The sequence below is a fragment of the Hyla sarda genome, unplaced genomic scaffold, assembly GCF_029499605.1.
Source record: "Hyla sarda isolate aHylSar1 unplaced genomic scaffold, aHylSar1.hap1 scaffold_387, whole genome shotgun sequence".
Classification (NCBI taxonomy): Eukaryota; Metazoa; Chordata; class Amphibia; order Anura; family Hylidae; genus Hyla; species Hyla sarda.
In genome coordinates, this window is record NW_026610406.1 from 198207 (window position 1) to 212277 (window position 14071).

At 46.0% G+C, this 14071-nt stretch overlaps 6 non-coding genes and 1 pseudogene across 6 annotated transcripts; all 7 read left to right on the top strand.

Moving 5' to 3' along the window:
* Nucleotides 1–210: 210 nt before the first annotated feature.
* On the top strand, nucleotides 211–384 carry LOC130332742 (U2 spliceosomal RNA; annotated as a pseudogene).
* Nucleotides 385–2483: 2099 nt separating this feature from the next.
* LOC130332690 (U2 spliceosomal RNA) lies at nucleotides 2484–2674 on the top strand. Its single transcript, XR_008875281.1, has one exon. It is a non-coding gene; the product is annotated as a U2 spliceosomal RNA (small nuclear RNA).
* A 2092-nt stretch (nucleotides 2675–4766) lies between these two features.
* LOC130332691 (U2 spliceosomal RNA) lies at nucleotides 4767–4957 on the top strand. The gene has a single exon (XR_008875282.1). It is a non-coding gene; the product is annotated as a U2 spliceosomal RNA (small nuclear RNA).
* Nucleotides 4958–7040: 2083 nt separating this feature from the next.
* LOC130332692 (U2 spliceosomal RNA) lies at nucleotides 7041–7231 on the top strand. Its single transcript, XR_008875283.1, has one exon. It is a non-coding gene; the product is annotated as a U2 spliceosomal RNA (small nuclear RNA).
* A 2090-nt stretch (nucleotides 7232–9321) lies between these two features.
* On the top strand, nucleotides 9322–9512 carry LOC130332695 (U2 spliceosomal RNA). Its single transcript, XR_008875285.1, has one exon. It is a non-coding gene; the product is annotated as a U2 spliceosomal RNA (small nuclear RNA).
* Nucleotides 9513–11606: 2094 nt separating this feature from the next.
* Nucleotides 11607–11797, top strand: LOC130332696 (U2 spliceosomal RNA). The gene has a single exon (XR_008875286.1). It is a non-coding gene; the product is annotated as a U2 spliceosomal RNA (small nuclear RNA).
* Nucleotides 11798–13880: 2083 nt separating this feature from the next.
* Nucleotides 13881–14071, top strand: LOC130332697 (U2 spliceosomal RNA). Its single transcript, XR_008875287.1, has one exon. It is a non-coding gene; the product is annotated as a U2 spliceosomal RNA (small nuclear RNA).

Below are 14071 nucleotides of genomic sequence, written 5' to 3' on the forward strand. Positions count from 1 at the left end.
CGCCCACACCCCTACCCCGATCACAGATTGTATTATTTGGTTTTTGTTTGATCTCTTGTGCCTTTATATTGCAGGATTGAGCTGAATGTTAGAGTGTTAGAGTAGCATGGTGTGCGATGTATAGCTTAGGGAACCTTTGCTGTGTATTGTACTATCATGCTTTGTGTGACTGTAATTTATTGTACGACTTGTAATGACTGAACGGAAAATAAAGCTCTTTCAATCAAAAAATCTGTTCTTATCAGTTTAATATCTGATACGTCCCCTATCTGGGGACCATATATTAAATGGATTTTTGAGAACGGGGGCCGATTTCGAAGCTTGCTTCCGTCGCCCTATGCATTGACCCGATATGGCAGTATCTTCGGGTACAGTGCACCACCCCCTTACAGGGTTAAAAAGAAAGATTCCTACTTTCATTGCTACCTGCTTGCTGGCTAGCCAGCTAGCCAGCCCTGTGGGCCTTGCTGCTGCTGCAGCCAAAAAACAAAAGGTGGTGCTGCTGCTGCTTCTGCTTCTGCTTGTGTCTGGCCGCTGTTGGAGCGTCCAGGCACAGGACTTCTGCTGCTGCTGACTAAATGGCCTCCTTAATTGGATCATTTGAGTAGCCAGCACACCTGTGCAGGTAGGGCATGACATGATAGGCAGCTGCCTTGATAGCGGGTGGGTGCTGAATGTTCCTAATTGACAAAATAAGATTAATGCTTATGAAGAAATATAAAATCTCATCCCTTCCCCAATATCGCGCCACACCCCTACCCCTTAATTCCCTGGTTGAACTTGATGGACATATGTCTTTTTTCGACCGTACTAACTATGTAACTATGTAACATAACATGGGGGGGGGGGGGGGGGGGTCTCCTGGCTGTTCACACAGGTGTGTCATTGCTGTACATTGACCATGCATTGCTTCTGTGGTATTGCAAAGGCAAAGACAAATGCTTCCAGCCATCCATTGCACTAATGGATTGGTCATCAGCTGGCTGTCTATGTCCCGCATCAATATAGACCAAAGTACAGAGGGTTAGGCTATGCTATTGTGCACCTACCTGATGCATCAGAAGGTGCGAGGCCCTTGCTAAATTCTGTGCACAGACTTTGAGATCTATACTTTAGACTGTATCTAAACCTGCTCCAACATGGACTGACATTCTGGCCTACTTTCAGCCGATGCGACTTGTCTGTCGCTGAACAGTCGCTTTTTATGTATTCAGCACCTATGTATAATGTTGTAAAAATGCTCTAGAAGCTAAAGTCGCAGAAATGTCACACATATTTGGCCTGCAACTTTCTGTGCGACAAATTCAGACAGGAAAAATCAGTATAAATCCTTAGAAAATTATCCCCCAGTGTCTCCATCTGCTGGCGGTATTGAATAAGCATTGCTGCACTGATGGGGTATGCATTAGACGAAAAAAAAGAAGAAAAAGAAGAATAATACGCCCAGAAAAGAGGCGAAAAGGAGAAAAACGTAAAAAAACGTGAAAAAAAAGTAAGAGGAAGAGAAGGGAAAAAAAGGTGGAAATGGGTTTAAAAGTGATTTCGGCGGAGAAATATATATATATATATATATATATATATATATATATATATATATATATATATATACACGCGCACACACACACATATATATAAACGTATTCTCCGTTGAGATATTGCAGCCGCTGCTGTGTCCAGGCCCAGGAGCCTTAGCACTGTGCTGTGATGTCACTCAATACCACTGACATCACTAGGTGTAAACAACATCTCTCCTTTGCTGTGTATGTGACTATGGAGCTGTTTGGTGATGTCGTCTATTATGGCCTTCATAGAAGCAACAGGAGATTGTTGCATCCATCTAGAACCCTCAGAACTACAGTGCTATGATGTCACTCACTTCCACAGGCCTTGCAGAGTGTAAACAACAACAACCCAGCTTTGTTGTGTATGTAACCATAGGGATTTGTGATGTCACCTAGAACCTTCACAGCAGCGACAGCTTTATGAGGAGCATTAGCACTGCTCTGCCTGAGCAGAACCATCACCGCCATAGGTTGTCAAATAACCCGGATTTAACCCACACAGGTAAGTCCAATGGGGTGCAGGCATGTCCTCTATGCTTACAGCTTCCCGTGGGTGTTGGTTTGATACCGTTTGGGGACAGCCAAGGAGGCATCTGCAGGCAACAAAGGTAGGTGTGTGCTTGTGTGTGTGTTTCCTATGCAGATCCTAAGCCCAGTGTCACATGCAAGTAGGAGGAGTAAGAAGGGTTCCTGGCAAATCCGGGTTATGGATTGCATTTAAAAAGGCCCCGTGGGAGTGCAATGGGCCCCTGTCTTGCTGCTTAGCAATAATGGTATGGGTTTAGGTTCTGCTGTGTGTACTGGTGGTTGACTGCCCCCCAGCCCAGAGTGTGCATGGAAAATTGTCTGGCAGCCTCCCTGACAGCAAGCAGTGATAGTGCCCATGAAGGGCACCTTGTTGGGCCCGCCCCTTTCACGGTTATCGCTTCTCGGCCTTTTGGCTAAGATCAAGTGTAGTATCTGTTCTTATCAGTTTAATATCTGATACGTCCCCTATCTGGGGACCATATATTAAATGGATTTTTGAGAACGGGGGCCGATTTCGAAGCTTGCTTCCGTCGCCCTATGCATTGACCCGATATGGCAGTATCTTCGGGTACAGTGCACCACCCCCTTACAGGGTTAAAAAGAAAGATTCCTACTTTCATTGCTACCTGCTTGCTGGCTAGCCAGCTAGCCAGCCCTGTGGGCCTTGCTGCTGCTGCAGCCAAAAAACAAAAGGTGGTGCTGCTGCTGCTTCTGCTGCTTCTGCTTCTGCTTGTGTCTGGCCGCTGTTGGAGCGTCCAGGCACAGGACTTCTGCTGCTGCTGACTAAATGGCCTCCTTAATTGGATCATTTGAGTAGCCAGCACACCTGTGCAGGTAGGGCATGACATGATAGGCAGCTGCCTTGATAGCGGGTGGGTGCTGAATGTTCCTAATTGACAAAATAAGATTAATGCTTATGAAGAAATATAAAATCTCATCCCTTCCCCAATATCGCGCCACACCCCTACCCCTTAATTCCCTGGTTGAACTTGATGGACATATGTCTTTTTTCGACCGTACTAACTATGTAACTATGTAACATAACATGGGGGGGGGGGGGGGTCTCCTGGCTGTTCACACAGGTGTGTCATTGCTGTACATTGACCATGCATTGCTTCTGTGGTATTGCAAAGGCAAAGACAAATGCTTCCAGCCATCCATTGCACTAATGGATTGGTCATCAGCTGGCTGTCTATGTCCCGCATCAATATAGACCAAAGTACAGAGGGTTAGGCTATGCTATTGTGCACCTACCTGATGCATCAGAAGGTGCGAGGCCCTTGCTAAATTCTGTGCACAGACTTTGAGATCTATACTTTAGACTGTATCTAAACCTGCTCCAACATGGACTGACATTCTGGCCTACTTTCAGCCGATGCGACTTGTCTGTCGCTGAACAGTCGCTTTTTATGTATTCAGCACCTATGTATAATGTTGTAAAAATGCTCTAGAAGCTAAAGTCGCAGAAATGTCACACATATTTGGCCTGCAACTTTCTGTGCGACAAATTCAGACAGGAAAAATCAGTATAAATCCTTAGAAAATTATCCCCCAGTGTCTCCATCTGCTGGCGGTATTGAATAAGCATTGCTGCACTGATGGGGTATGCATTAGACGAAAAAAAAGAAGAAAAAGAAGAATAATACGCCCAGAAAAGAGGCGAAAAGGAGAAAAACGTAAAAAAACGTGAAAAAAAAGTAAGAGGAAGAGAAGGGAAAAAAAGGTGGAAATGGGTTTAAAAGTGATTTCGGCGGAGAAATATATATATATATATATATATATATATATATATATATATATATACGCGCACACACACACATATATATAAACGTATTCTCCGTTGAGATATTGCAGCCGCTGCTGTGTCCAGGCCCAGGAGCCTTAGCACTGTGCTGTGATGTCACTCAATACCACTGACATCACTAGGTGTAAACAACATCTCTCCTTTGCTGTGTATGTGACTATGGAGCTGTTTGGTGATGTCGTCTATTATGGCCTTCATAGAAGCAACAGGAGATTGTTGCATCCATCTAGAACCCTCAGAACTACAGTGCTATGATGTCACTCACTTCCACAGGCCTTGCAGAGTGTAAACAACAACAACCCAGCTTTGTTGTGTATGTAACCATAGGGATTTGTGATGTCACCTAGAACCTTCACAGCAGCGACAGCTTTATGAGGAGCATCAGCACTGCTCTGCCTGAGCAGAACCATCACCGCCATAGGTTGTCAAATAACCCGGATTTAACCCACACAGGTAAGTCCAATGGGGTGCAGGCATGTCCTCTATGCTTACAGCTTCCCGTGGGTGTTGGTTTGATACCGTTTGGGGACAGCCAAGGAGGCATCTGCAGGCAACAAAGGTAGGTGTGTGCTTGTGTGTGTGTTTCCTATGCAGATCCTAAGCCCAGTGTCACATGCAAGTAGGAGGAGTAAGAAGGGTTCCTGGCAAATCCGGGTTATGGATTGCATTTAAAAAGGCCCCGTGGGAGTGCAATGGGCCCCTGTCTTGCTGCTTAGCAATAATGGTATGGGTTTAGGTTCTGCTGTGTGTACTGGTGGTTGACTGCCCCCCAGCCCAGAGTGTGCATGGAAAATTGTCTGGCAGCCTCCCTGACAGCAAGCAGTGATAGTGCCCATGAAGGGCACCTTGTTGGGCCCGCCCCTTTCACGGTTATCGCTTCTCGGCCTTTTGGCTAAGATCAAGTGTAGTATCTGTTCTTATCAGTTTAATATCTGATACGTCCCCTATCTGGGGACCATATATTAAATGGATTTTTGAGAACGGGGGCCGATTTCGAAGCTTGCTTCCGTCGCCCTATGCATTGACCCGATATGGCAGTATCTTCGGGTACAGTGCACCACCCCCTTACAGGGTTAAAAAGAAAGATTCCTACTTTCATTGCTACCTGCTTGCTGGCTAGCCAGCTAGCCAGCCCTGTGGGCCTTGCTGCTGCTGCAGCCAAAAAACAAAAGGTGGTGCTGCTGCTGCTTCTGCTGCTTCTGCTTCTGCTTGTGTCTGGCCGCTGTTGGAGCGTCCAGGCACAGGACTTCTGCTGCTGCTGACTAAATGGCCTCCTTAATTGGATCATTTGAGTAGCCAGCACACCTGTGCAGGTAGGGCATGACATGATAGGCAGCTGCCTTGATAGCGGGTGGGTGCTGAATGTTCCTAATTGACAAAATAAGATTAATGCTTATGAAGAAATATAAAATCTCATCCCTTCCCCAATATCGCGCCACACCCCTACCCCTTAATTCCCTGGTTGAACTTGATGGACATATGTCTTTTTTCGACCGTACTAACTATGTAACTATGTAACATAACATGGGGGGGGGGGGGGGGGGTCTCCTGGCTGTTCACACAGGTGTGTCATTGCTGTACATTGACCATGCATTGCTTCTGTGGTATTGCAAAGGCAAAGACAAATGCTTCCAGCCATCCATTGCACTAATGGATTGGTCATCAGCTGGCTGTCTATGTCCCGCATCAATATAGACCAAAGTACAGAGGGTTAGGCTATGCTATTGTGCACCTACCTGATGCATCAGAAGGTGCGAGGCCCTTGCTAAATTCTGTGCACAGACTTTGAGATCTATACTTTAGACTGTATCTAAACCTGCTCCAACATGGACTGACATTCTGGCCTACTTTCAGCCGATGCGACTTGTCTGTCGCTGAACAGTCGCTTTTTATGTATTCAGCACCTATGTATAATGTTGTAAAAATGCTCTAGAAGCTAAAGTCGCAGAAATGTCACACATATTTGGCCTGCAACTTTCTGTGCGACAAATTCAGACAGGAAAAATCAGTATAAATCCTTAGAAAATTATCCCCCAGTGTCTCCATCTGCTGGCGGTATTGAATAAGCATTGCTGCACTGATGGGGTATGCATTAGACGAAAAAAAAGAAGAAAAAGAAGAATAATACGCCCAGAAAAGAGGCGAAAAGGAGAAAAACGTAAAAAAACGTGAAAAAAAAGTAAGAGGAAGAGAAGGGAAAAAAAGGTGGAAATGGGTTTAAAAGTGATTTCGGCGGAGAAATATATATATATATATATATATATATATATATACGCGCACACACACACATATATATAAACGTATTCTCCGTTGAGATATTGCAGCCGCTGCTGTGTCCAGGCCCAGGAGCCTTAGCACTGTGCTGTGATGTCACTCAATACCACTGACATCACTAGGTGTAAACAACATCTCTCCTTTGCTGTGTATGTGACTATGGAGCTGTTTGGTGATGTCGTCTATTATGGCCTTCATAGAAGCAACAGGAGATTGTTGCATCCATCTAGAACCCTCAGAACTACAGTGCTATGATGTCACTCACTTCCACAGGCCTTGCAGAGTGTAAACAACAACAACCCAGCTTTGTTGTGTATGTAACCATAGGGATTTGTGATATCACCTAGAACCTTCACAGCAGCGACAGCTTTATGAGGAGCATCAGCACTGCTCTGCCTGAGCAGAACCATCACCGCCATAGGTTGTCAAATAACCCGGATTTAACCCACACAGGTAAGTCCAATGGGGTGCAGGCATGTCCTCTATGCTTACAGCTTCCCGTGGGTGTTGGTTTGATACCGTTTGGGGACAGCCAAGGAGGCATCTGCAGGCAACAAAGGTAGGTGTGTGCTTGTGTGTGTGTTTCCTATGCAGATCCTAAGCCCAGTGTCACATGCAAGTAGGAGGAGTAAGAAGGGTTCCTGGCAAATCCGGGTTATGGATTGCATTTAAAAAGGCCCCGTGGGAGTGCAATGGGCCCCTGTCTTGCTGCTTAGCAATAATGGTATGGGTTTAGGTTCTGCTGTGTGTACTGGTGGTTGACTGCCCCCCAGCCCAGAGTGTGCATGGAAAATTGTCTGGCAGCCTCCCTGACAGCAAGCAGTGATAGTGCCCATGAAGGGCACCTTGTTGGGCCCGCCCCTTTCACGGTTATCGCTTCTCGGCCTTTTGGCTAAGATCAAGTGTAGTATCTGTTCTTATCAGTTTAATATCTGATACGTCCCCTATCTGGGGACCATATATTAAATGGATTTTTGAGAACGGGGGCCGATTTCGAAGCTTGCTTCCGTCGCCCTATGCATTGACCCGATATGGCAGTATCTTCGGGTACAGTGCACCACCCCCTTACAGGGTTAAAAAGAAAGATTCCTACTTTCATTGCTACCTGCTTGCTGGCTAGCCAGCTAGCCAGCCCTGTGGGCCTTGCTGCTGCTGCAGCCAAAAAACAAAAGGTGGTGCTGCTGCTGCTTCTGCTGCTTCTGCTTCTGCTTGTGTCTGGCCGCTGTTGGAGCGTCCAGGCACAGGACTTCTGCTGCTGCTGACTAAATGGCCTCCTTAATTGGATCATTTGAGTAGCCAGCACACCTGTGCAGGTAGGGCATGACATGATAGGCAGCTGCCTTGATAGCGGGTGGGTGCTGAATGTTCCTAATTGACAAAATAAGATTAATGCTTATGAAGAAATATAAAATCTCATCCCTTCCCCAATATCGCGCCACACCCCTACCCCTTAATTCCCTGGTTGAACTTGATGGACATATGTCTTTTTTCGACCGTACTAACTATGTAACTATGTAACATAACATGGGGGGGGGGGGGGGGGTCTCCTGGCTGTTCACACAGGTGTGTCATTGCTGTACATTGACCATGCATTGCTTCTGTGGTATTGCAAAGGCAAAGACAAATGCTTCCAGCCATCCATTGCACTAATGGATTGGTCATCAGCTGGCTGTCTATGTCCCGCATCAATATAGACCAAAGTACAGAGGGTTAGGCTATGCTATTGTGCACCTACCTGATGCATCAGAAGGTGCGAGGCCCTTGCTAAATTCTGTGCACAGACTTTGAGATCTATACTTTAGACTGTATCTAAACCTGCTCCAACATGGACTGACATTCTGGCCTACTTTCAGCCGATGCGACTTGTCTGTCGCTGAACAGTCGCTTTTTATGTATTCAGCACCTATGTATAATGTTGTAAAAATGCTCTAGAAGCTAAAGTCGCAGAAATGTCACACATATTTGGCCTGCAACTTTCTGTGCGACAAATTCAGACAGGAAAAATCAGTATAAATCCTTAGAAAATTATCCCCCAGTGTCTCCATCTGCTGGCGGTATTGAATAAGCATTGCTGCACTGATGGGGTATGCATTAGACGAAAAAAAAGAAGAAAAAGAAGAATAATACGCCCAGAAAAGAGGCGAAAAGGAGAAAAACGTAAAAAAACGTGAAAAAAAAGTAAGAGGAAGAGAAGGGAAAAAAAGGTGGAAATGGGTTTAAAAGTGATTTCGGCAGAGAAATATATATATATATATATATATATATATATATATATATATACGCGCACACACACACATATATATAAACGTATTCTCCGTTGAGATATTGCAGCCGCTGCTGTGTCCAGGCCCAGGAGCCTTAGCACTGTGCTGTGATGTCACTCAATACCACTGACATCACTAGGTGTAAACAACATCTCTCCTTTGCTGTGTATGTGACTATGGAGCTGTTTGGTGATGTCGTCTATTATGGCCTTCATAGAAGCAACAGGAGATTGTTGCATCCATCTAGAACCCTCAGAACTACAGTGCTATGATGTCACTCACTTCCACAGGCCTTGCAGAGTGTAAACAACAACAACCCAGCTTTGTTGTGTATGTAACCATAGGGATTTGTGATGTCACCTAGAACCTTCACAGCAGCGACAGCTTTATGAGGAGCATCAGCACTGCTCTGCCTGAGCAGAACCATCACCGCCATAGGTTGTCAAATAACCCGGATTTAACCCACACAGGTAAGTCCAATGGGGTGCAGGCATGTCCTCTATGCTTACAGCTTCCCGTGGGTGTTGGTTTGATACCGTTTGGGGACAGCCAAGGAGGCATCTGCAGGCAACAAAGGTAGGTGTGTGCTTGTGTGTGTGTTTCCTATGCAGATCCTAAGCCCAGTGTCACATGCAAGTAGGAGGAGTAAGAAGGGTTCCTGGCAAATCCGGGTTATGGATTGCATTTAAAAAGGCCCCGTGGGAGTGCAATGGGCCCCTGTCTTGCTGCTTAGCAATAATGGTATGGGTTTAGGTTCTGCTGTGTGTACTGGTGGTTGACTGCCCCCCAGCCCAGAGTGTGCATGGAAAATTGTCTGGCAGCCTCCCTGACAGCAAGCAGTGATAGTGCCCATGAAGGGCACCTTGTTGGGCCCGCCCCTTTCACGGTTATCGCTTCTCGGCCTTTTGGCTAAGATCAAGTGTAGTATCTGTTCTTATCAGTTTAATATCTGATACGTCCCCTATCTGGGGACCATATATTAAATGGATTTTTGAGAACGGGGGCCGATTTCGAAGCTTGCTTCCGTCGCCCTATGCATTGACCCGATATGGCAGTATCTTCGGGTACAGTGCACCACCCCCTTACAGGGTTAAAAAGAAAGATTCCTACTTTCATTGCTACCTGCTTGCTGGCTAGCCAGCTAGCCAGCCCTGTGGGCCTTGCTGCTGCTGCAGCCAAAAAACAAAAGGTGGTGCTGCTGCTGCTTCTGCTGCTTCTGCTTCTGCTTGTGTCTGGCCGCTGTTGGAGCGTCCAGGCACAGGACTTCTGCTGCTGCTGACTAAATGGCCTCCTTAATTGGATCATTTGAGTAGCCAGCACACCTGTGCAGGTAGGGCATGACATGATAGGCAGCTGCCTTGATAGCGGGTGGGTGCTGAATGTTCCTAATTGACAAAATAAGATTAATGCTTATGAAGAAATATAAAATCTCATCCCTTCCCCAAAATCGCGCCACACCCCTACCCCTTAATTCCCTGGTTGAACTTGATGGACATATGTCTTTTTTCGACCGTACTAACTATGTAACTATGTAACATAACATGGGGGGGGGGGGGGGGGTCTCCTGGCTGTTCACACAGGTGTGTCATTGCTGTACATTGACCATGCATTGCTTCTGTGGTATTGCAAAGGCAAAGACAAATGCTTCCAGCCATCCATTGCACTAATGGATTGGTCATCAGCTGGCTGTCTATGTCCCGCATCAATATAGACCAAAGTACAGAGGGTTAGGCTATGCTATTGTGCACCTACCTGATGCATCAGAAGGTGCGAGGCCCTTGCTAAATTCTGTGCACAGACTTTGAGATCTATACTTTAGACTGTATCTAAACCTGCTCCAACATGGACTGACATTCTGGCCTACTTTCAGCCGATGCGACTTGTCTGTCGCTGAACAGTCGCTTTTTATGTATTCAGCACCTATGTATAATGTTGTAAAAATGCTCTAGAAGCTAAAGTCGCAGAAATGTCACACATATTTGGCCTGCAACTTTCTGTGCGACAAATTCAGACAGGAAAAATCAGTATAAATCCTTAGAAAATTATCCCCCAGTGTCTCCATCTGCTGGCGGTATTGAATAAGCATTGCTGCACTGATGGGGTATGCATTAGACGAAAAAAAAGAAGAAAAAGAAGAATAATACGCCCAGAAAAGAGGCGAAAAGGAGAAAAACGTAAAAAAACGTGAAAAAAAAGTAAGAGGAAGAGAAGGGAAAAAAAGGTGGAAATGGGTTTAAAAGTGATTTCGGCGGAGAAATATATATATATATATATATATATATATATATATATATATATATACGCGCACACACACACATATATATAAACGTATTCTCCGTTGAGATATTGCAGCCGCTGCTGTGTCCAGGCCCAGGAGCCTTAGCACTGTGCTGTGATGTCACTCAATACCACTGACATCACTAGGTGTAAACAACATCTCTCCTTTGCTGTGTATGTGACTATGGAGCTGTTTGGTGATGTCGTCTATTATGGCCTTCATAGAAGCAACAGGAGATTGTTGCATCCATCTAGAACCCTCAGAACTACAGTGCTATGATGTCACTCACTTCCACAGGCCTTGCAGAGTGTAAACAACAACAACCCAGCTTTGTTGTGTATGTAACCATAGGGATTTGTGATGTCACCTAGAACCTTCACAGCAGCGACAGCTTTATGAGGAGCATCAGCACTGCTCTGCCTGAGCAGAACCATCACCGCCATAGGTTGTCAAATAACCCGGATTTAACCCACACAGGTAAGTCCAATGGGGTGCAGGCATGTCCTCTATGCTTACAGCTTCCCGTGGGTGTTGGTTTGATACCGTTTGGGGACAGCCAAGGAGGCATCTGCAGGCAACAAAGGTAGGTGTGTGCTTGTGTGTGTGTTTCCTATGCAGATCCTAAGCCCAGTGTCACATGCAAGTAGGAGGAGTAAGAAGGGTTCCTGGCAAATCCGGGTTATGGATTGCATTTAAAAAGGCCCCGTGGGAGTGCAATGGGCCCCTGTCTTGCTGCTTAGCAATAATGGTATGGGTTTAGGTTCTGCTGTGTGTACTGGTGGTTGACTGCCCCCCAGCCCAGAGTGTGCATGGAAAATTGTCTGGCAGCCTCCCTGACAGCAAGCAGTGATAGTGCCCATGAAGGGCACCTTGTTGGGCCCGCCCCTTTCACGGTTATCGCTTCTCGGCCTTTTGGCTAAGATCAAGTGTAGTATCTGTTCTTATCAGTTTAATATCTGATACGTCCCCTATCTGGGGACCATATATTAAATGGATTTTTGAGAACGGGGGCCGATTTCGAAGCTTGCTTCCGTCGCCCTATGCATTGACCCGATATGGCAGTATCTTCGGGTACAGTGCACCACCCCCTTACAGGGTTAAAAAGAAAGATTCCTACTTTCATTGCTACCTGCTTGCTGGCTAGCCAGCTAGCCAGCCCTGTGGGCCTTGCTGCTGCTGCAGCCAAAAAACAAAAGGTGGTGCTGCTGCTGCTTCTGCTGCTTCTGCTTCTGCTTGTGTCTGGCCGCTGTTGGAGCGTCCAGGCACAGGACTTCTGCTGCTGCTGACTAAATGGCCTCCTTAATTGGATCATTTGAGTAGCCAGCACACCTGTGCAGGTAGGGCATGACATGATAGGCAGCTGCCTTGATAGCGGGTGGGTGCTGAATGTTCCTAATTGACAAAATAAGATTAATGCTTATGAAGAAATATAAAATCTCATCCCTTCCCCAATATCGCGCCACACCCCTACCCCTTAATTCCCTGGTTGAACTTGATGGACATATGTCTTTTTTCGACCGTACTAACTATGTAACTATGTAACATAACATGGGGGGGGGGGGGGGGGGTCTCCTGGCTGTTCACACAGGTGTGTCATTGCTGTACATTGACCATGCATTGCTTCTGTGGTATTGCAAAGGCAAAGACAAATGCTTCCAGCCATCCATTGCACTAATGGATTGGTCATCAGCTGGCTGTCTATGTCCCGCATCAATATAGACCAAAGTACAGAGGGTTAGGCTATGCTATTGTGCACCTACCTGATGCATCAGAAGGTGCGAGGCCCTTGCTAAATTCTGTGCACAGACTTTGAGATCTATACTTTAGACTGTATCTAAACCTGCTCCAACATGGACTGACATTCTGGCCTACTTTCAGCCGATGCGACTTGTCTGTCGCTGAACAGTCGCTTTTTATGTATTCAGCACCTATGTATAATGTTGTAAAAATGCTCTAGAAGCTAAAGTCGCAGAAATGTCACACATATTTGGCCTGCAACTTTCTGTGCGACAAATTCAGACAGGAAAAATCAGTATAAATCCTTAGAAAATTATCCCCCAGTGTCTCCATCTGCTGGCGGTATTGAATAAGCATTGCTGCACTGATGGGGTATGCATTAGACGAAAAAAAAGAAGAAAAAGAAGAATAATACGCCCAGAAAAGAGGCGAAAAGGAGAAAAACGTAAAAAAACGTGAAAAAAAAGTAAGAGGAAGAGAAGGGAAAAAAAGGTGGAAATGGGTTTAAAAGTGATTTCGGCGGAGAAATATATATATATATATATATATATATATATATACGCGCACACACACACATATATATAAACGTATTCTCCGTTGAGATATTGCAGCCGCTGCTGTGTCCAGGCCCAGGAGCCTTAGCACTGTGCTGTGATGTCACTCAATACCACTGACATCACTAGGTGTAAACAACATCTCTCCTTTGCTGTGTATGTGACTATGGAGCTGTTTGGTGATGTCGTCTATTATGGCCTTCATAGAAGCAACAGGAGATTGTTGCATCCATCTAGAACCCTCAGAACTACAGTGCTATGATGTCACTCACTTCCACAGGCCTTGCAGAGTGTAAACAACAACAACCCAGCTTTGTTGTGTATGTAACCATAGGGATTTGTGATATCACCTAGAACCTTCACAGCAGCGACAGCTTTATGAGGAGCATCAGCACTGCTCTGCCTGAGCAGAACCATCACCGCCATAGGTTGTCAAATAACCCGGATTTAACCCACACAGGTAAGTCCAATGGGGTGCAGGCATGTCCTCTATGCTTACAGCTTCCCGTGGGTGTTGGTTTGATACCGTTTGGGGACAGCCAAGGAGGCATCTGCAGGCAACAAAGGTAGGTGTGTGCTTGTGTGTGTGTTTCCTATGCAGATCCTAAGCCCAGTGTCACATGCAAGTAGGAGGAGTAAGAAGGGTTCCTGGCAAATCCGGGTTATGGATTGCATTTAAAAAGGCCCCGTGGGAGTGCAATGGGCCCCTGTCTTGCTGCTTAGCAATAATGGTATGGGTTTAGGTTCTGCTGTGTGTACTGGTGGTTGACTGCCCCCCAGCCCAGAGTGTGCATGGAAAATTGTCTGGCAGCCTCCCTGACAGCAAGCAGTGATAGTGCCCATGAAGGGCACCTTGTTGGGCCCGCCCCTTTCACGGTTATCGCTTCTCGGCCTTTTGGCTAAGATCAAGTGTAGTATCTGTTCTTATCAGTTTAATATCTGATACGTCCCCTATCTGGGGACCATATATTAAATGGATTTTTGAGAACGGGGGCCGATTTCGAAGCTTGCTTCCGTCGCCCTATGCATTGACCCGATATGGCAGTATCTTCGGGTACAGTGCACCACCC